The following is a 22,080-nucleotide window of genomic DNA, read 5'->3' on the forward strand; positions in this document are numbered from 1 at the left end:
GAGATTTCTTGCTCTTACTGATACTGAAGAGCAGATCATCCACTCCATCCGACGAGCTCCGGGTTCGAGTCCCGGGCAACCCGGATCAAATTTCTGATAGGTACCTCTGTGCACTTATTCTGGTTCTGGATCTAATCAAGTTTTTTTTAATATTTGTTTCTATTCACAGGGAACGAACTATCGCACTACGGGTTCTCCAGAAAGGTGATAAATAATTGATATTCCACTCATATAAATTTATTAATAATTTGGTTCCAGAATTGTGTTGCACTTCGTTATAGCGAAAAAAAAAATACTTATTCGGTCCTATCTGTTCTCATTCCAATTGATCTTCCATTTCTGGAACCAGGAATAAATAATTTGATGGAGTATCTAACCACAGATAGATCTATAGAGTGTGGAATATATCTAAAAAATAAAGATAGAGTCTATCTAAAATACCTCTATATTCTATCCATATAGTATAGATTCAGTATCTATTCCGTTGGGATAGATATTTAAATTCCATCCCAGATATTGGTTGACATTGATACATGGATCATATTATACTGTAAAATAACAAGCCTTATGCTTGGGAGCCTCTGATGATTTTATAAACGAAGTTCTGACCATGACCGCAATTATAGAAATACGCGAAAGCGCAAATTTATGGAGTCGCTTCTACGACTGGATCACTAGCACTGAAAACCGTCTTTACATTGGATGGTTCGGCGTCTTGATGATCCCTACCCTATTGACCACAACCTCTGTATTCATTATTGCTTTCATCGCAGCTCCTCCAGTAGATATTGATGGTATTTGTGAACCTATTTCTGGTTCTCTTCTTTATGGAAACAATATTATCTCCGGTGCCATTATTCCTACCTCTGCAGCTATCGGTTTGCACTTCTATCCCATCTGGGAAGCAGCTTCCGTCGATGAATGGCTATACAACGGGGGTCCTTACGAGCTAATCGTTCTACACTTCCTACTTGGTGTAGCTTGCTATATGGGTCGTGAGTGGGAGCTTAGCTTCCGTCTAGGTATGCGTCCTTGGATTGTTGTTGCATACTCAGCTCCTGTTGCAGCTGCTACTGCCGTTTTCTTGATCTACCCTATTGGTCAAGGAATCTTCTCTGACGGTATGCCTCTAGGAATCTCTAGTACTTTCAATTTCATGATTGTATTCCAGGCTGAGCACAATATCCTTATGCATCCATTCCACATGTTGGGTGTAGCTGGCGTATTCGGCGGCTCTCTATTCAGTGCTATGCATGGTTCTTTGGTAAATTCCAGTTTGATCAGGGAAACTACTGAGAATCAGTCCGCAAATGCAGGTTACAAATTTGGTCAGGAGGAAGAAACCTACAATATTGTGGCTGCTCACGGTTATTTCGGCCGATTGATCTTCCAATATGCTAGTTTCAACAACTCCCGTTCTTTACATTTCTTCTTAGCTGCTTGGCCCGTAGCAGGTATCTGGTTTACCGCTCTAGGCATAAGCACTATGGATTTCAACCTAAATGGATTCAATTTCAACCAATCTGTAGTTGACAGTCAAGGCCGTGTAATTAACACTTGGGCTGATATCATTAATCGTGCTAACCTAGGTATGGAAGTTATGCACGAACGTAATGCTCACAACTTTCCTCTGGATCTAGCCGCTGTTGAATCTATTTCAATAGGTGGATAATACTCTGATGGATTGTTATCGTGTATTGCTTAATTGAAGCATACCAAGCCTTTCATTCATTTTATTGAAAGGCTTGGTATGTATGCTTCAATTGTATTGTTTGGTGTTATTCTTCATACTTCTTCCCATTCCATCAATAATGGATATGTGCAGTTCCCCTGCATCCAGCAGGAATTGAACCCGCGAGTTCGCCAATTATGAGTTGGGCGCTTTAACCATTCAGCCATGGATGCTGGATAAAGATCATCAACATATTCATTCTATAATATGAGTATAGACTCAGATCTAAAATTGGGTAGTTCGGGATTGGGACCCATTTACATTCTTTCTCTCATACTTGATTCATGTCAAATATGAATCAATAGACATTCAAATAACATTTCATTTCATTGAATTAATTTTATAATAAGCCATACAACTTGTTCGAGAGTTGAGAGTTAGTCATCAATCTTGCTTTGATCCCCTATCAGAGGTCACCGACGACCCACATAAGAACAAACGTTAGCTCATTTTTTATTCTTGGAAGAAATGACTGTAGATAGATAAATTGGTTTTTCCGGGGCGGACGTAGCCAAGTGGACCAAGGCAGTGGATTGTGAATCCACCACGCGCGGGTTTAATTCCCGTCGTTCGCCCATAAAAGAAGATAAAAAAAATCGGACTGGATCCGATTCGTTGTCATTTTCCTTCCTACCTATTTAAGTGAAATAAATTATATCCATGGGACATAATGGTATCGGTTGGTTGACATGAGATTTACAATTATATGAAATCAATATATGCTATAAATGTTCTATTTATTGGGATAAAACAAAAGGGAGAGGTAAGGGGGGGGTTTCAAATAAATGAAAAAAAGAAGAAGACCCTGGATAATCAAATTGGAAGAGATACAAAGTTATCAATTTCTATGCAATCCATGGACCAAATCCAATTTGATTAGATTGTTAATTCAAATCCTTTCACGTCGGGAGCGCCTTATAAAGCTTTTTGATCCTATAATTCTCAGTACGTTGCTTTTACGCGATCTACGGAAAAGCAATCCATATTTTTTGGTCAAAGGTATAGTAGTACTTACATTATCGATCCTCATATATCGCTTCAATCATCAAAGTAGTATGATTGATAGAAAAAATCTGATTTAACTTCCAATCAATTCAATGATCAGGTTCTATCTTTTATCCTACCCTCAAAAAGATGAAGTATATCTCTTTCTCTACTTCAGATTGATTGTCCAAATCAAAGTCTTTTTGCAAGGTAACTATCTCAGTTCCGTATAGAATTTTTGGAGAGTACTCTCTGGTTGGAGTACTTCACATCTTTAGGATCTGATGCTACACCGCTGCTCAATAGCTTAGTAGATCAACTCTATTACATAAGTTGATTCCTGATTCTTGTCAATGAGCAGATTTGATCGTATCAGCCCGAACCTTCTTTCAATAATTGATCTTTATGGTGCTTCCATCATCAATTGAATTTATTATCCATGGAATATTTAGGCTCTATCTATTCATATTCGGGCTCCTATGAGAGTTTTTTTCGCTACAGCTGATAAAATACCGTTACTTGGGACGGTGCATATGTAGAAAGCCTTTTCTTTTGTCCTTACTCGTAGTAGTTATTAACTAAGTTATTCTATGGTACAGATAGTCGCACGTAATGACAGATCAAGGCCGTATTATTAAGAGCTTGTGGTAAGGATGGGTTCCGTTCTAATGCTTGGAAATAATATTCCAAAGCCTTCGTATGTTCCCCATTACTTGTATGCACAAGACCTATATTATATAGTATATAACTTCGATCATAAGGATCAGTTTCCAGTCGCATAGCTTCATAATAATTTTGTAAAGCTTCCGCATATTCCCCTTCCGATTGAGCTGACATTCGTTACGGTCGTTCATTCCATTGAAATGATCTCCGCTTCAAAACCGTACATGAGATTCCCACCTCATACGGCTCCTCCTTTCTTTACAGTAGGTAATATGGGGAGTAATCCGTGGAATTAAAAAAAAAAAAAAAGATTCTGACCCAATATTATGAATTAACAGGGGCTAGTGTATTTCCAATGAATCTCTAGCCATCCTTCTTGCAAAGATTCTTTTCCAAATACCAAGGATCTTACTACTAGGAATGGAACCTCTAACAATTTCTTTGTTCTTAACGCCCTGTATTCTCCGGGGATTAATCACTTCAACAATCTCCGATGGTTCCATTATAAGGGTATCCGAAGTACAAACGAGATGGATGTTTGTTGTCCCAACCATTCTCACTACCCTTCAGAAAAGGGTAATGCATATGGGCTATAACGAAGCTTTTGTGTTGTCGATTTCCATACGTAGTGCTTTCTCCCCTCATGCGCGCCTATCAAATAGGTTCAACTATACAAGCAAGGCCTATTGCATAGGTGTAACCTTTCGCTCGGTACTAAAATCCTCAGGAGATGAAAGCATCTAAAGGTGCATTGACCGGGGATACACGACAGAAGGAATTGTTCTATCTCCAGAACTCACCTTCACTGAGCGTAAGTTTTATTTTACCCAATTTTTATTCCCGAATACCTTACCTTTTCTTTCCCCAAAAAAGAAGAACGGAAAAAATATCAAATCACACCATCTCTGTAATAGGTAAATGCTTCTTTCTCCCCCGGAGCCATCGGGATTATTCGCAATAATATATCTGCTACAATTGTGAAGGTCTTATCAATAAAATTGTCATTTCTCTGAGATCTAGGCATAGTCAATTACAGATTTGATAATTTCCTTCATTCCCTTACGCAAATGATTCCATGAACGAAATTTTTTTCTGGTGCACAATACCATAAAATGGATTTCCTTACAATCGTAAATATGTTCTCATTCTATCTATTCCAATCTATTCTTTAAAATTAGAATAGATAGGGAATAAATTGAATAATTGTTCATTAGTAACATGAATAATAATGGAAAAAGGCTCGTATTGAAAGAATAATAGATTGGGTAAACTCGGGAAGTCCAGTTCGATTATGATCCGAACAAAGAAAGAGTTAAACGATCGAGCATTGCATAATGAGGATGAAATGCCTACCCAGCAATTGTGTGCTTTATCCATATAGATAAAAGAATATCGGGAAAATATAGTCATCATGACACAGGATCATTGCCAAAGAATTAGTTCTTATACAATTGATAAGATGATCACTACAGATCTATATATTATCATAATATGGAATGGATCAGTTAATCTGTCTTTAATTATTGATTAGGCGATCCGAATACGTCGGATTAACCGGGATGATTGAGGATTTCCTAAAATAAGAGGAAGTTGTAAAAAATGTCCTTTCGTCTTTCCGGGGGGGGGATTGAATCATTACCTTATTTATTATCTATTTATTTCCGAAAGATTGAACTGTTCGTACCCGAACAAAAAGAATTCGTTTCGTAAGGAAGTTGCTATTGACTCATTTTATTAATTAGAACCAAGAGATCTCATAGGAAAGATGGCCGAGCGGTTCAAGGCGTAGCATTGGAACTGCTATGTAGGCTTCTGCTTACCGAGGGTTCGAATCCCTCTCTTTCCGTATCTTCGCCCTACTATCTATTTTCTTCTCATCCATTGTTTTTCCAATCTATTGAATCCCAATAGGACTATTTCCTAATTCCAGGATCAATCTACCTCTATTTGTAATAGAGAAAATAGAACGAACATCGGTTCGTGGTATGGGAAAAGTAAAGACTATTTTAAGAAGCAATAAAAAAAAAGTATCGCGGATAACAAGTAACGTACGTAAGGATTATAAAATGTCTCCTTCGGGGAAGGGAAAAAGAAGGGAGAAGAACATAATTTCCAGATGCCCAGCAACCAACCCACCCCTCTCTTTCATTTCATTCTCGATTCAAGCTTGACGGGAATAATACTCTACGACCAGCAATTCATTAATCTTCAAATTGATCCATTTACTATCTATTATTTGATTGATGAATCCTTTATATTGTAAGGAATGAAAAGTCAAATGATTTGGCAATTTATCCCTCTGGAACAGATCTATATTCTTCTTAATGATAGCTCTCAATCTTTGTTGATCTCTTATAGTAATCACATCTTGAGGTTTGCAAGGGTAACTTGGTATATCTACCATATGGTCATTGACCCGGATATGTCCATGATTCACTAATTGTCTAGCTCCGGGAATGGTGGGAGCCATACCCAATCGAAAAAGAATATTATCCAAACGCATTTCAAGTAATTGCAATAGGACCTGACCCGTTGAGCCTTTGGCTCTTCTAGCAATACGAACATATTTCAGCAATTGTCGCTCTGTTAGTCCGTAATGAAAACGCAATTTCTGTTTTTCTTCTAGCCGGATACGATATTGAGATATTTTCCTGGAAGAAGACCGGTTCATAGAATCCTTTCTGTTTTTGGGTCTTTTACTAGTGAGACCTGGTAAAGTTTTCAGACGACGTATTATTTTTAAACGAGGTCCCCGATAACGGGACATAGAAACTCCTTATTCAATTAACAAATAGTGCTAGAAAGAAGAAAGAATAGTATAACCCGTATGAGTACTACTGGAATTCTTTTATATGGAAAACGAAGATCTTTCTCCAATTTGTTATTGATCCTAATAGCTCCAATCATTTCATTCATCCCGTTCCTAGTTGGGAGTAAATGATCATGGCATGACGGACCCGACGAACGATCGTAAGAGTATTCTCCATTCCATCTTGATCCTAACAAAACTTTGTGGATTATGGAAATGAGAGGAACGGAACGGAACGGAAAAGAGCCAGCTATCGGGATCGAACCGATGACCATCGCATTACAAGTGCGATGCTCTAACCTCTGAGCTAAGCAGGCTCGATGGAATATCACTCCCCATTTCATTGGGGTGAGATCCATAGATTCCTTTGGAATCCTAACGATTATAGCGCGAATCAGATTCAATGACGCAATCCAGATTACGATTACAACGGAACATTGTTTGAATGTAGATTCTTTCAAGGGAAAGAAAGGAGAAGTAAGGGTCAATTGATATCGATCGTTTTACTCACTCTTCCAAATCGACTAGGGGAGGATAATAACATTGCATTTCAAATGGATAAATAATATAATGATTCCCAGTCATATTCGATTGGGGTAGAGATAGAGAAGGGGAGAGAAGGGGAGAGAAGGGGAGTAGGGGAGTAGGGGAGGATATTTCTCCCACCCAATATTGAGCAAATATCCAATGAATAATGCTGATGGATATTACATAATAGGATTAGATCAAGGTATGATCTTGTTCTTCGAGAAGGGGATATGGCGGAATTGGTAGACGCTACGGACTTGATCGAATTGAGCCTTGGTATGGAAACCTACCAAGTGATAGCTTCCAAATCCAGGGAACCCTGGGATATTTTGAATGGGTAATCCTGAGCCAAATCCGGTTCATGAAGACAATGTTTCTTCTCCTAAGATAGGAAGGGGATAGGTGCAGAGACTCAATGGAAGCTATTCTAACGAATGAATCTCATTTGGTCCAATACTGTAGTTACTGTAGTTATAGAACGATCTATTTACACCTCAAAAATGGAGAGAGATGTTATATAACATCAGACAAAACTGGCGATCAGAACTCGTTCCAAGCATTTTATTCATAAGATAGATGCCAGATTCGAGTTGAAGTACTGATTTGACATTAAGTAATCCAATTATGAACTTATCTACTCTAGATGAATAATTTAATTATTTTTTGGAATAAATGGTTGGACGAGGATAAAGATAGAGTCCAATTCTACATGTCAATGTAAACAACAATGCAAATTGCAGTAGGAGGAAAATCCGTTGGCTTTATAGACCGTGAGGGTTCAAGTCCCTCTATCCCCACCCAGGTTCGTTCCCGAACGGACTGATCTATCTTCTCCAATTCCATTGGTTCGAATCCATTCTAATTTCTCGATTCTTTTACCTCGCTATTTTTTTTTCATGAAGAGAAGAAATTAGAACATGAATCTTTTCATCCATCTTATGACCAGTTGAGTTGATCTGTTAATAAGCTGATCATATGATCAATTGATTTTGTGATATATGATCTACATAGATTAGATCATTTTGAAATTATTCAATTGCAGTCCATTTTTATCATATTAGTGACTTCCAGATCGAAAATAATAAAGATCATTCTAAAAACTAGTAAAAATACCTTTTTACTTCTTTTTAGTTGACACAAGTTAAAACCCTGTACCAGGATGATCCACAGGGAAGAGCCGGGATAGCTCAGTTGGTAGAGCAGAGGACTGAAAATCCTCGTGCCACCAGTTCAAATCTGGTTCCTGGCAAGATGTAAATATCCATGTCTCCATATCCATCTATCTAAATCTATTCTATCTAGATGTATATCTACATACGGAGACACCCCGATCAAAATAGATAGATGGATCAATCTGTTCTCTCCCTCTTCTTTGCTCATATTGTCCCTCTCTGTCCGTTCCAATTGAATCACGATACTCTGTACATATAAAAAAGTAGGATCGAGAACTCAGAAGTCAAGATTTGACGGTGGGACTGATAATTCGGCACTAGTCGGAATCTATTCATCCTATTCCATCCGAATCGAAATGGGATAGATTATCCCAATGATAGATCTATAATTGCAGAGTTGAAGTAGATCCAAACGTTGCAGAGGGTATCTCGAAAGTAGATTCGAATTGAGGTTCATAAGATTGATGTAATAACTTTTGACCATAGTTTCTAGTATGAATACTGGATCCAATATGATGATCCCTATGATTTATAGTGAAATATTTTATTCTTTCCTTGTTGGAGTTCGGGCCTCATATATCCATCGAACTATCTTTTCTTTCACGAAGTTTCGTTATAGCATCTATAATAGCCTCTGGTTCAGGTGGGCAATCTGGCGAATAGACATCCACAGGAATTAACTTATCTACTTTGCGAACGGTACTATAATAATCTGTACCAAACATTTCTCTGTGATAGTACATGCTCCAGGGCAACTACATATTTTGGTTCCGCATTTGAAATATCACTACAGAAGGAGCCTTTTTCATGGTCACAGTCCCCGCTGTTATAATGAGGTAAGCTCGTCTAGGTCCAGATCTTGGTACCGGACCGTAACGATCGGAGTCGAATCGCGAATCTATTAATGAAGCGAATTTGATGAAACCACAATTAATACTGTAAAGGAGCGTTCATAAACTGGAGAGTCTGGCCCAATTCGTTCGACAGATCGTTTGGGGTAGTTTAAATATCTGGATTCAAAATTGTTTGATCGAGTAAAGGTAACTTCATAGGATTCATCATTGGCTTTATGTCATTTTGTACTTCCCTCCCCCACTCGGAAATTAAGGACCATTCCAATGTTCCTCTTCGCCACGCATGGACTGAACCAACGATGAAAATAAGCACGAGAATTGAAGCTCCTATAAATGCAGATATACCCTGTATACTAGAACTCATAGCCCATAGAGAAAGGGAGACTGTTCCAACATCAAGAACAACAAGAACTGGAGCGAACATATAATGATCTTAGATCGGATCCAAGTATCTTCCCATTGGTTCGATACTTGATTCGTAACTAGTAGTCCGGTTCTTGACCAATGGGAGCCAAAGCTCTGGAAATAAAGGATGCAAGAATAGGTAGGAATGAGACTATATATTAATGAAAATATCCAGCCAGAAAGTATTATATTAGGGAAATAGGAACATGAATATACTCCTTTGAAATAGATCAAATTCTTATATTTTTACGTCAACTTCTTCATTATTATCCCACCCACCATGAGTGGAAGACCAAAGGACCGAACAATAAATACAATCAATTCTAATTGATTCACATATTTTGTTTCGTCCATGGCTTATTATCAAATTAATTCAATGAAATGAAATGTTATTTGAATGTCTATTGATTCATATTTGACATGAATCAAGTATGAGAGAAAGAATGTAAATGGGTCCCAATCCCGAACTACCCAATTTTAGATCTGAGTCTATACTCATATTATAGAATGAATATGTTGATGATCTTTATCCAGCATCCATGGCTGAATGGTTAAAGCGCCCAACTCATAATTGGCGAACTCGCGGGTTCAATTCCTGCTGGATGCAGGGGAACTGCACATATCCATTATTGATGGAATGGGAAGAAGTATGAAGAATAACACCAAACAATACAATTGAAGCATACCAAGCCTTTCAATAAAATGAATGAAAGGCTTGGTATGCTTCAATTAAGCAATACACGATAACAATCCATCAGAGTATTATCCACCTATTGAAATAGATTCAACATCGGCTAGATCAAGAGGAAAGTTGTGAGCATTACGTTCGTGCATAACTTCCATACCTAAACTATGATATATCTGTATAATTAAATTGGTATATGATCCGATATAATAATAGCTACAGGCTTTACGGGAAAAAAAAGAAGAAAAGGAGGGAAAAAATTTATGGATGAAGTGAAATATCCAGTACTTACGGAGAAAAGTATTCGTCTATTGGAAAGGAACCAATATACTTTTAACGTCGATTCGCAATCGAACAAAACAAAGATTAAAAATTGGATTGAAAATTTCTTCGATGTTAAAGTAATAGCTATGAACAGCTATCGCCTCCCTGAAAAAGGAGGAAAGAGAGTGTCAATGATAGGACATCCAATACGTTGTAAACGTGTGATTATTACACTTAGAACCGGTGATTCTATTCCACTCTTTTCAGAACAATAAGATTTCAAATTTGAAACTAAATGGCCATCCGTTCATATAGAATTTTAACTCCGGATACACGCAATAGATCTGTATCAGGTTTCGATGGAAGAGTGCAGTTGGACCCGCAGAAGAAATTGACCTCTGGACAACATCATTGTGGGAAAGGTCGTAATGGAAGAGGAATTATTACCGCAAGACACAGGGGAGGGGGTCACAAGCGTCTGTATCGTCAAATTGATTTTCGACGGAATAAGGAACACATATCAGGAGAAATTGTAACCATAGAATACGACCCTAATAGAAGTGCATACATTTGCAAGGTGCATTACAAGAATGGCGATAAGATGTATATTCTGCATCCCAGAGGGGTCATGATTGGAGATACTATTCTTTCTGGTCCAAAAGCTCCTATATCAATAGGAAATGCCCTACCTCTGAGTGCGGTTTGAATTATTAATTTACGTGATCGGAAGCAACCGATTGGGTTTACAGCGAAACCTATAAATCTATCACTGATCCAACTAGGACACTTTTACGGGACGAACCCCAAAGGGAAACTGAGGATAAATGACAGCAGGTGATTGGATTCAAAAATTGTTCATATCGGATCATTGGTTCCGAAGATATAATAATATGGAGAGGACCTGATTGTTTGTCCGAAGCATGAACAAAATGGGATAGAGGCACCCTCTAAAAAGACAAGTTACTCACATTTGATCTGATGGTCAGAGGCGGATTCGGAGCTGGACAGTGGTAGTAATTCCCAAAATAAAAAGATGGGGAGAGGAAGTAAAAAGAGAGAGAAGAGAAAAAGATGTTTAATATGCCTCCTACGTTATCCATAACATACGAAAGTATTAGCGTAATTTGATAAAGTCATTCATTCTGAATGCTACATAAAGAATATAAGCCAGATGATGGAATAGAGAGACCTAGGATGTAGAGAATCGGGACATAGAGAATACAATAGATGCTCCTTCTCATCTCGATTATATTTATTCAATATATGTGAATATATTATACATCCAGAAAGCTGTATGCCCTGAGAGAGGCTTGTACAGTTTGGGAAGGGATTTTTATTCATCGGAATAAGAGTCTACTTCAACCAATATGCCCTTAGGCACGACTATACACAACATAGAAATAACACTTGGAAAGGGTGGACAATTGGCTAGAGCGGAAGGTGCTGTAGCAGAACTGATCGCAAAAGAAGATCGATCGGCCACATTAAGATTACCATCTGGAGAAATTCGTTTAATATCTGAGAACTGCTCAGCCACAATTGGACAAGTGGGTAATATCACTGCAAACAATAGAAGTTTCGGTAAAGCCGGAGCTAAACGTTGGTTGGGTAAGTGTTCTGAGGTAAGAGGAGTAGCTATGAACCCTTTAGACCATCCTCATGGAGGTGGGGAAGGAAGAACCCCAATTGGCAGGAAAAAACCTGTGACCCCCTGGGGCTATAGTGCACTTGGAAAGAAAAGTCGGAAGAGAAATAGATACAATGATGCTTTAATCCTTCGTCGACGTGAGTAAGAATGGTTGGATATCCATAAAAAAAGAAGGAAAGAAAGGTAATTGATCATGGCACGTTCACTGAAAAAAAATCCTTTTGTGGCTAATCATTCATTGAGGAAAATTAAAAATCTAAACATAAAAGAAGAAAAGAAGATAATAGTTACTTGGTCCCGGGCATCCGTCATTGTACCCGCAATGATCGGTCATACAATTGCTGTTCATAATGGGAGGGAACATTTACCCATTTATGTAACAGATCGTATGGTAGACCACAAATTGGGGGAATTTGCACCTACCCTCTTCTCTATCACCTAACTCAACACTCAATTAAGTGACTCCTTAATTTTAGATAAATCTCTATATATAAATTAATTAGCTATTTTAACCAACCCTCTATAATTATATGACTTTCCTTGTCATCCAAATCAACTATCAACAATAAAACTTCAATAGACTGCAGCAATTGCTACGTGCAAAGCATTGCGACATTATTACACTGCCAACCTTTGACAATGGTGACAATGAGATGTTCGCAAAAATCCATTGTCACTTCCACTATTTGTCTGCGACTACAACATGAATCTTGTCACTTACACCATTCTATCTGCTGCACCCCGTATCTGTGGTTGGTGACGGATCAAGCAAAATCTAAAGAATGTGGTCACTTACACAATTCTACTTTTCGTGCTTTCAAATATATAATTTAAGAATAAACAGTTATACATGTTGCTTATATATATAAATCACAATGACCAATTAATTTAATAAAATTTAGTTTAATTTTTACACTCTAATATCTATCTATATCTATCTATCTATATATATATTCAGTAAGATGATGATATATAAATATATAAATTATATGACAGTATATAAAGTCAACTTTCTACAGTTTGAATATGATCATCCCAAGTCACTTGATAAGGAGGATATGATGTGTTTTGATCACCACCAGAATACCACCAGAAGCTTAGGATAAAAAAATATCAATACAGCTAAGAGACATTTTCAACATATCTTGTACATGTAAAGAACCTGTATAATCAAAACATATACAGTCCTGACTATATGTCACATTCTCTCAATGTGGCGCAGGAAATAGATTATAGACATATATAAAAAAATTACAAAAAAGAGTGTAACAGGAAAACAATATTTTAACCCAGAAATGTAAAGTCGCCCATATCAAAAATGTGTTGTTCCCAAGTGATCTCCAAGTACCATTCGCCAATCGTTCCAGCAAGCCTTTCTTGGATAATCTGTCCACTTCCTTGTTCAGATTCGTTCCAATACGCTGGATTGTGGAGTAGCCGTGTAGTTGCCATAGAAATTCGATCCTTTCCAGCAATCCCTGAAGCATGGGTTATTGATGGATGCCCTCCCCATGACCTGATCAATGATAATCTTCGAGTCTCCATAAATGTGCAAAATGGGGTTTTCAAGGAAATTGTTGAACCACAGGAGCCCCCAGAGTGCTCATGCTTCTGCTTTAGTGTTGGTACCATCACCACTATTCCGGTAGACCCTGTATGACAAATCCGCTGCCATAGTAATCCAAAATCCACATGCACAGGAGTTCCTTTGGGCAGCCCTATCAAAAAAAACTTCATAAGGTATATGAATTGTACATTTATATGCATTTGTGGACTGATATTAGTACATAGTGACTATCCAAAAAATATTGGAAAAAAAAAATTACACATCAAAATATTTGAGTTGATATTTGACCATATAAATATATATTTATTTAAATAAATAATATTATTAAAAATATTAATATAATAAACATTAAACATTGATAATTAATATGAAGAGACTTCGCACTAGAACTATAGCTCGTGCCGGCAAGGACTAGGGGAGGGTCGCCAATACATGTGTGCCCTCCCCGCCACGTCACTTTACCACGCGTCAACCCACATGGAGCCGGTACGACACCTGTCCACCGTGGAGCTCCATGTGTGGGCTATCACCTCGCTGCATAAAAATCCGACTTCGCGCCATTTCAACGGTTGGTCTGGGCTCATTTCTGCGATGTTCCATTTTCCCTTTGTCTTTCTACTCGGGGCCAGTTGTTGGGCGAAGCCCCCCGCCGAAGATGGCGCGGGACGACCCTATAACCTGCGCGCATGGTAGTTTATTCGTGTGCTGGGGGAATGCTTTGTTCGGTTGGCAGGGTTTGTGTACCTGCGCGCAGTGTCGTTTATTCGTGTGCTGGTGTGAAGGTTTGATGGAGTTTTATGGTTTCTGGTTGGGATAGCGGTTCTGCTTTTTTTGTGCTTTTCCGCCTGGATTTCTTGGTCGTTCTGGAATGCAAGTTGTTTAACATGGAATGACGGTTGTTTAGCATTTCTCTGATGGTGGTCTTATTCGACGATTTTGTTGTTTGGGGAGGAGTCGGTCACCATTCTACCGAGCTTGAGGTAACATAGGATTTTTCTGTTTTGCACTGCTGTTTTTGTTGTTTTTCTGATCTCTAATGGCTTTTTTCTTCCTGTTGCAGGTGTGGAAAAGGACGTTGCAGGTGTGGAGAAGGTCTGGCGAGCTCTGGGGAAGGTGGGGGAGGTCGACGACCATCCATAGCCTGTAACTGGTAGGATTTTTATCCTACCAGCTATTACTCTGTGTTTTTCAACACAAGCAACCCTAACAGGCTATTTTGTGAACTTTCTATGGCATTTTATGGCATTTTTTTGAGCATTTTTTTGAGGGTTTAGGGTTTTAGGCATTCTATGGCATTCTATGTTATTTTTGCTGTTTTAGCCTGTAATTTTTTTGAGCATTTTTTTCAGGGTTTAGGGTTTTAGGCATTCTATGGCATTCTATGGGTTTAGGGTTTTAGGCATTCTATGTTATTTTAGTTGTTTTAGACTATAATTTTTGCTGCCCCGTGCCCTCGGCCATCCCGTGCCCTAGGCCGTCCCATGCCATTTTCGGCATTCTATAGCATTCTATGCTATTTGTGCTGTTTTAGCCTGTAATTTTTGCTGCCTCGTGCCCTCGGCCCTCCCGTGCCATTCTCGGCGGAGGGCTTCACCCCACAGCCAGCCCCGAGCAGAAAGACAAAGGGAAAATGGAACATCGCAAAAATGAGCGCAGACCAACCCTCGAAACTCTCTGTAGCTGCTGTCAATTGACTTGCATAGCCGGCCCCGAGCAGAAAGACAAAGGGAAAATGGAACATCACAGCAATGAGCCCAGACCAACCCTAGAAATGCTCTGTAGCTGCTCTCAATTGACTTGCATAGCCGGCCCCGAGCAGAAAGACAAAGGGAAAATGGAACATCGCAGAAATGAGCCCAGACCAACCCTCGAAACTCTCTGTAGCTGCTCTCAATTGCCTTGTTACTGTGTTTTCTTTATAGATAAAAACGCTGCATTTTTATTGTCCCTGCTATTGTATCTTTTTCATTGAATTCGGGATTTCATTCCATGTAGATATGACTACTTTTGTTCATTTTAGCAAGTTTAGTTTTTTAACTGTTTCTCTGGTTTGGTTGGCTCTAGCATCATAACCTGACCAGGAAATTTTTGCTCACATAACCTGAGTATTGTTTGTACTTTATCGAGTAGTTGTAGTATCATACTTTATTTCCAGCAATTCTTCTCGCACTTAACTGCAACTGTTATATTTCCTTTACTGCAACTTTCAAGATCAATTGTTCTAACTCTAATAGTTTTTGAACTGTTTCTCTAGTTTGGTTGGCTCTAGCATCATAACCTGGCCAGGAAAATTTTGCTAACATAACCTGAGTTATTCTTGCATGTTAACGTTTGTGTTTTTATGGTTTGTACATTTGAAGCGAGCAGGAGGTGTTTCTAATTGCGAGTGTAGACCTCTATTCAGTGTTAAGTGATTGTGGACTTGCGTAGTATCATACTTTATTTCCAGCAATTCTTCTCGCACTTAACTGCAACTGTTATATTTCCTTTACTGCAACTTTCAAGATCAATTGTTCTAACTCTAATAGTTTTTGAACTGTTTCTCTGGTTTGGTTGGCTCTAGCATCATAACCTGGCCAGGAAACTTTTGCTAAAATAACCTGAGTTATTCTTGCATGTTAACGTTTGTGTTTTTATGGTTTGTACATTTGAAGCGAGCAGGAGGTGTTTCTAATTGCGAGTGTAGACCTCTATTCAGTGTTAAGTGATTGTGGACTTGCGTAGTATCATACTTTATTTCCAGCAATTCTTCTCGCACTTAACTGCAACTGTTATATTTCCTTTACTGCAACTTTCAAGATCAATTGTTCTAACTCTAATAGTTTTTGAACTGTTTCTCTCGTTTGGTTGGCTCTAGCATCATAACCTGGCCAGGAAACTTTTGCTAACATAACCTGAGTTATTCTTGCATGTTAATGTTTGTGTTTTTATGGTTTGTACATTTGAAGCGAGCAGGAGGTGTTTCTAATTGCGAGTGTAGACCTCTATTCAGTGTTAAGTGATTGTGGACTTGCCCAGCACTGTCATCACATGATAACTGTTTTTGTTTCTAATAAAATTTATATGCTAAATATGTTCGATCTAACCCCTTATTGTTATGACTCTCGCCTCTTCTTACTTGGTGTGACTCTCACCATTGTTGTGACTTATAGCACATGGTTATTGCTACAACTTGCTCAATACTGTTGTTGCAACTCTAAGAAGGCTGTTGCAACTTTGCGTCAATTATAACAATTCATTAGTTAACCAAACAATTGTCATATGTGAATCACTCATATTGTCAAAAAATTGATCTACTCATGAAGGAAAATGAAAAAGGTGAATAGGTGCTTAGAAAAGAATTAATGACTAAGCCACAATTCGTCATATAGCTGATTAGGTTACTATGCACCCAAATTTCTCTATCTTTTGGAAAGTTGATGTAACAAGATGGAACAATATGATTCTCATAGTTGTTCATCAACTGATTTGATTAATTTAGATACTTCCATCATTTTTACTGACACATATAAAAACACATGCTCTCTATAAGTTGGGCAGTAGTTAAAAAATAGGCTAGCTAGGTGATTGATAAAAATCATAACTATGTTCTTTATTGTATTTCTAGTTTCCAACAATGTAAAGTTCTTATTCATTCTAATTCAATCAATAACATGCTAAGTATAGAGTTCCTTACTACTAGTGCCTCGTACATTAGAAGCGAGCAGGAGGTGTTTCTAATTGTGAGTGTAGACTTCTATTCAGTGTTAAGTGATTGTAAACTTGCCCAGCACTGTCATCACATTATAACGGTCCACTTATTGGAGCCATAAGTGAGTTTAGAGCTTTTTACAGTGCGCACAGAATAACTTATAGAAATAGTTTTATCATAATTAATATTTTACAGAAAGACATATTCCATTGAAAATTTCTTATCAACACACAATTAGGTTGCCACAAGAAATCACTACTAGGTTGTAAGCCAAAATGTTGCTGTGCCAAGAAAAAGATACAATCCATCCAAAATCCACATCATAATGTGGTTAGAACCGAAAACATATGACACCCCTATTCTTTATGGCCCTGAGAATCTTGAGTGCCAAAACTCCCCGAGTTACCTTCTTGAGCCAGGTAGGTTGGCCTACCAGTCAAGGGCTGATTAGGAAATGGTTGATTGTTGCCATATGATTGATTCCAATTTGCAGCTTCCAACCATGGAGGTATTGAGTACCCATACCTCACATTTGCACTACTGACCCCTGCATTAAGTGGAGGTGTGTAATGAGCATACAGAGAATTGACACGAGCTCTGGTAGGAACAAGGCAAGTGGGTAAACCCTCGATTTGATAGTGGGGCACTTGAATGTTTATGAGATCTTGGAATAATGGTGTATTATCTGCAATGGAGTCCAATGAGTTTGAAATAATCCTGGTTTCATCAGCTATTCTTGTATCGTTGATCATCCCTTGTTCCTTTTCAAGCATTTGTTGTGCCTTTCGTTTTTCCTTTTCCTGTCTTGCCATTTGCTTTTGTTGGTCCTTAACTTGCCTTGCTTTATCTCTTTCAATCCTTTCTTCTGCTCGCTATTGTGCTGCAACAATCCTTGCTGCCTTCTTCTCCTTGACCATATCCTTCTTTTTCTGTTTTAATTCTTGCATTTCAAGTTTCTTTTTTTCTGACTCAACTAACAGGTTTATATAGTCCTCTGAGGTGAGTAGCTGTGAGCTTCGGCCCAGACGAAGACTACCCGGTGCACCTTGCTTTTTTCTCATTGATACTCTCTCTACTGGTAGCTTTAGGAACCGTCCAAGTGTCTTCTCCACCCCTCCCACCTGTATGTCATTTCTTGGTACTTCCCTTTCAGTATCTGTTGGAACTGATTGAACCATATCATTATCTTCATTTGATGCCTCATTATGTCCTTCATCTTCTTCCATTGATCTATTGTCCACAAAAAAATGAACAATTTCACTGTTCAATTCTACTGGTTGTGAGGGCATGTTCATGCTTTCTTCATTGGTTGCTGAGACACTATGTGCATTCATATTGATCATTGCTTCTGCTAGCCATGAAGGTGGGGTTACTTGGCTTGGCAATGTCAATTGGTCATTGTCAACTGCATGTTCAACAATATCATTAGCAATATCAGCAACAAGAATTTGATGTTCTTGAGTTGGTGGAACAATCTCCATGTTACTAGGAATTTGTTCATTGTTATATTGTGTTTCACATACAGTTTCATCATCTTCAGCATATAACTGTCCTTGAGACAGGGAAATCATATTACCAGCTGCAACAACATCATCTTGGTCATCTACTTCTTGCACTTCAACACATGTTTGGACATTCCCTTCTTCCGGACCATCCACATGAAATGCTTGGCTACAACCAGTATCATGCATAAGAGCATCATAGTTCAGTGGCCAGATTCCTGTCCTCCTAAAGCCAGCCTTGATATTTGATGGTGTCAAAGCCATTTTAAAAGCTTTACTTGCAAGCTCTGCTAGCTCAAACCTTTTCACCTCAACCCCTGGATTCTTTGCCATCCATGCAGCACGCTCCGACCTGAAATAGTTCTTGAAAGGGCCAAACACACTAACATCAAGGGGTTGCAGCCTATGAGTGGTATGAGCGGGCAATGTCAACAGGTCGATGCCTAAATTGTTTGCTTCCTCAATTGTTTGTACAGCCATGTGGCTCCCATGGCCATCTAATATCAAAAGGTGTCTGTTATTAGGCGAGACGCCACCTGGTACCGATGCAGCAAAGTGAAAAAGCCAACTTAGAAACAGTTCTTTAGTCATCCATGCATGGGGATGTGCAGCCATGCATGCACCTGGTTCACAGTTCTGTATATAGTTTTTCAGTTGATTTTTACCTTTTAATAGATAAAATCCTGGGATTGAAGTACCAATTGCATTAACACAACATAAAATAGTTATCCACTCCCTGCTCTTGGGCAAAATCTTTGGCACATTTCGGCTCCCTCTCTTGGAAATTACCCGCATGCCACAATTCCTCCCTGCCTGTAAACCTGTTTCATCACAGTTCCATATATGGTCTGCTCCATAAGAATGTTTATCATAAGCACTAGAAAGTGTGTCATAGAATTTTTGCACAACTGCAGGGCGCAAATTTAATGCTCTGTCTCTGTCAAGGCCCTCAGCAGTACACAATACAAGTTTTGGATGCCTTTTTTTAAACCCAAACCACCATGATTTACCAGGAAACCCATCTTTGAATGGGTTTGGCCTCCCTTGACAGATTTGAGCAACTGTTGATTTGAGTTGTATCAACTCTAGCCCATGTCCCAGTTGGGCCATCTCTTTACACCACTCAACCACCTCGGCCTCCTCATCCTCAGTCATAACTGTAAGAGGCCCTCTACGTTTTGTATGAGTCAGTCCATTTATCCAATAATGTATTGATGAGGAAGGAATACCATGTTTTTTTGCAGATGCCTGAACTGAGTATCCATTAAACTCTATGTCGTCAATTGCAACTAACATTTGTTCTTTTGTCCATCCTCTTATAGCACTGATCTTTTTAGTTGAGCTTGCCCCTTGGACTGTTGTTGATGGTGGTTCTGTGGCTGATGGTGTGTTAACATCAACAACTGTCACATGGTCATCTTCAACAATGTTCCCTGGTGCATTGCCAGCATCGACATCAGCTGGCCTGTCATCATCAGACGATGTGCATCGCAGCTACGCACCCCTTGTCACTCTCCTGCCACTTCTCCTTGTACGAGCAGAGTAACTTCCTTTTGCCAAAGATGCAACAACCTGTAAAATTATTGCATGCATTTAGACATTAGAATATATGTTAAATTATGCTTTATTACTTCTGCAAAAATTACTTTTCCTCTATTACAGGAAATTATCAACATGTATGTTGCATTTAGACATTTGAATATATGTCAAATTATGCGTTTTTAATTCTGCAAAAATACTTTTCCTTTATTACAGGAAATTGTCAACATGTATGTCACTGTTTTCATAATGAGAGAAAATGTTTCACTTTCATAGGGCAGTGTTAGGATATGCGTATACATTAGGATACAGAGCTTGTTACATTACGATATGCATATACAGTGATTACAGTCTATCCATATGTATTACCTTAGGATATGCGTGTACAGTGATTACAGTCTATCCATATGTATTGATTATGTATTACATTAGGATATGCGTATACAGTGATTACAGTCTATTCATATGTATTGATTATGTATTACATTAGGATATGCGTATACAGTGATTACAGTATATCCATATGTATTGATTATGGAGAGAACGGTAGTCTGTATACCAATAAGAAAAAAGGTATTTATATAATAGGAATGACTAAGAGTGAGAACCCCGGGATATCATGTTGTATATTGATTAACTTGTCACCTTTGTATCTTATCTAAGCTTATGACAAGCTATGCAATTAGAACACAGTAGTTACACATGACTCTTTCTAACCATGCTTGTTTACCTAATCACTTGCTTGTCTCATTCTCATTACACTCGGCATAAGTAATAGCACATATATTTTACAAGTAACATCATCTAAAGGTTGAACTATCAGTGCTAACCTAAGAAATACATGTATAGATATGATAAAGTACCTGTATCACAGGTTGGTTATCTCCCTAATAGACTGGATTCAGCTTTAATATACATATAACATATGTAATTATACAGAGCTTTGTTCTAGCTCACTCATAGATAAGGGTGAACTGAAACCATGCTCAGATACTAATACGAGCTTTTTAGTGTATAGAGCTTACTAGTGATAAGATGAATGAGATGTATTCAATAGCTTCAGTCATCTAATCCAATAAAGATAAATGGTCATCCGCTCGGGCTTCCATTCTAAGAAACCATTCCTCAGTTCTATGGTCCATTCATCAGTAGTATAAATTCACTTATTTGCAGTCTTTCGACTCAATATCAAAATGTTTGCTTTCTCAATAGCTTCATGCTTCTGAAAATACATGTCTTTCGATTATGTTTCAATGTGATGTCTCAATGATGATTGTCAAGGTCTGAAAATATGTGAAAAATTACTAAGTTTATAAAGTCATTAAAGTTACAATTCATTTTTGTTCTATGTTTTAACTCATTCTGCATAGAACCCAAGCCATAATAATCGCTCAATTCATGTAAGCTAAGGTTCAAGGTTCAATTCCTGTTAGCTAAACAAGCTATGACTACAGTACTAAGACGTCATACGTAACCTCTGTGATATGTAAGCTGTAATCACTATCACATTTGATTCTATGGTCTCCTAGGTGTCATAGACAATTGGTTTTACTTCAGTTTAATCGAGTTTCATTGCAGTCATTTATTTTTTATATTTTTCATATAATTTATTTAGTTATTTTGAATATTGTGAAGAACAATCTCTACTCCAAGATTTCTCTCCATTTTCTGTGACTTAATTTACAGTGCTGAGTTATGTAAATCCCCATTCCTTTGGTCCAAGTTTCACAACTCCGTATGGCTCGGGCTCTCCATACCCTAAGGTCTCGAGCTCAACGAGGTGAAAAGATATGAAGGCCAATAAGACGGTCATCTGCTATGTTACTTATAATTGTGTTTTCTCATTATCTGAAATCTTACAGTCATCTAATCCAATAAAGAGAAATGGTCATCCGCTCGGGCTTCCATTCTAAGAAACCATTCCTCAGTTCTATGGTCCATTCACCAGTATTAGAAATTCACTTATTTGCAGTCTTTCGACTCAATATCAAAATGTTTGCTTTCTCAATAGCTTCATGATTCTGAAAATACATGTCT

At 38.2% G+C, this 22,080-nt stretch overlaps 3 non-coding genes across 3 annotated transcripts; 2 read left to right on the top strand and 1 right to left on the bottom strand.

Moving 5' to 3' along the window:
• Positions 1-5,138: 5,138 nt before the first annotated feature.
• On the top strand, positions 5,139-5,225 carry TRNAS-GGA (transfer RNA serine (anticodon GGA)). Its single transcript has one exon. It is a non-coding gene; the product is annotated as a tRNA-Ser (tRNA).
• Positions 5,226-6,432: 1,207 nt separating this feature from the next.
• On the bottom strand, positions 6,433-6,505 carry TRNAT-UGU (transfer RNA threonine (anticodon UGU)). Its single transcript has one exon. It is a non-coding gene; the product is annotated as a tRNA-Thr (tRNA).
• Positions 6,506-7,892: 1,387 nt separating this feature from the next.
• TRNAF-GAA (transfer RNA phenylalanine (anticodon GAA)) lies at positions 7,893-7,965 on the top strand. Its single transcript has one exon. It is a non-coding gene; the product is annotated as a tRNA-Phe (tRNA).
• Positions 7,966-22,080: the final 14,115 nt, after the last annotated feature.

This window comes from Pinus tabuliformis, chromosome 8 (genome assembly GCF_031772625.1).
Source record: "Pinus tabuliformis cultivar Carrire ecotype Pingquan chromosome 8, CPIR1, whole genome shotgun sequence".
Classification (NCBI taxonomy): Eukaryota; Viridiplantae; Streptophyta; class Pinopsida; order Pinales; family Pinaceae; genus Pinus; species Pinus tabuliformis.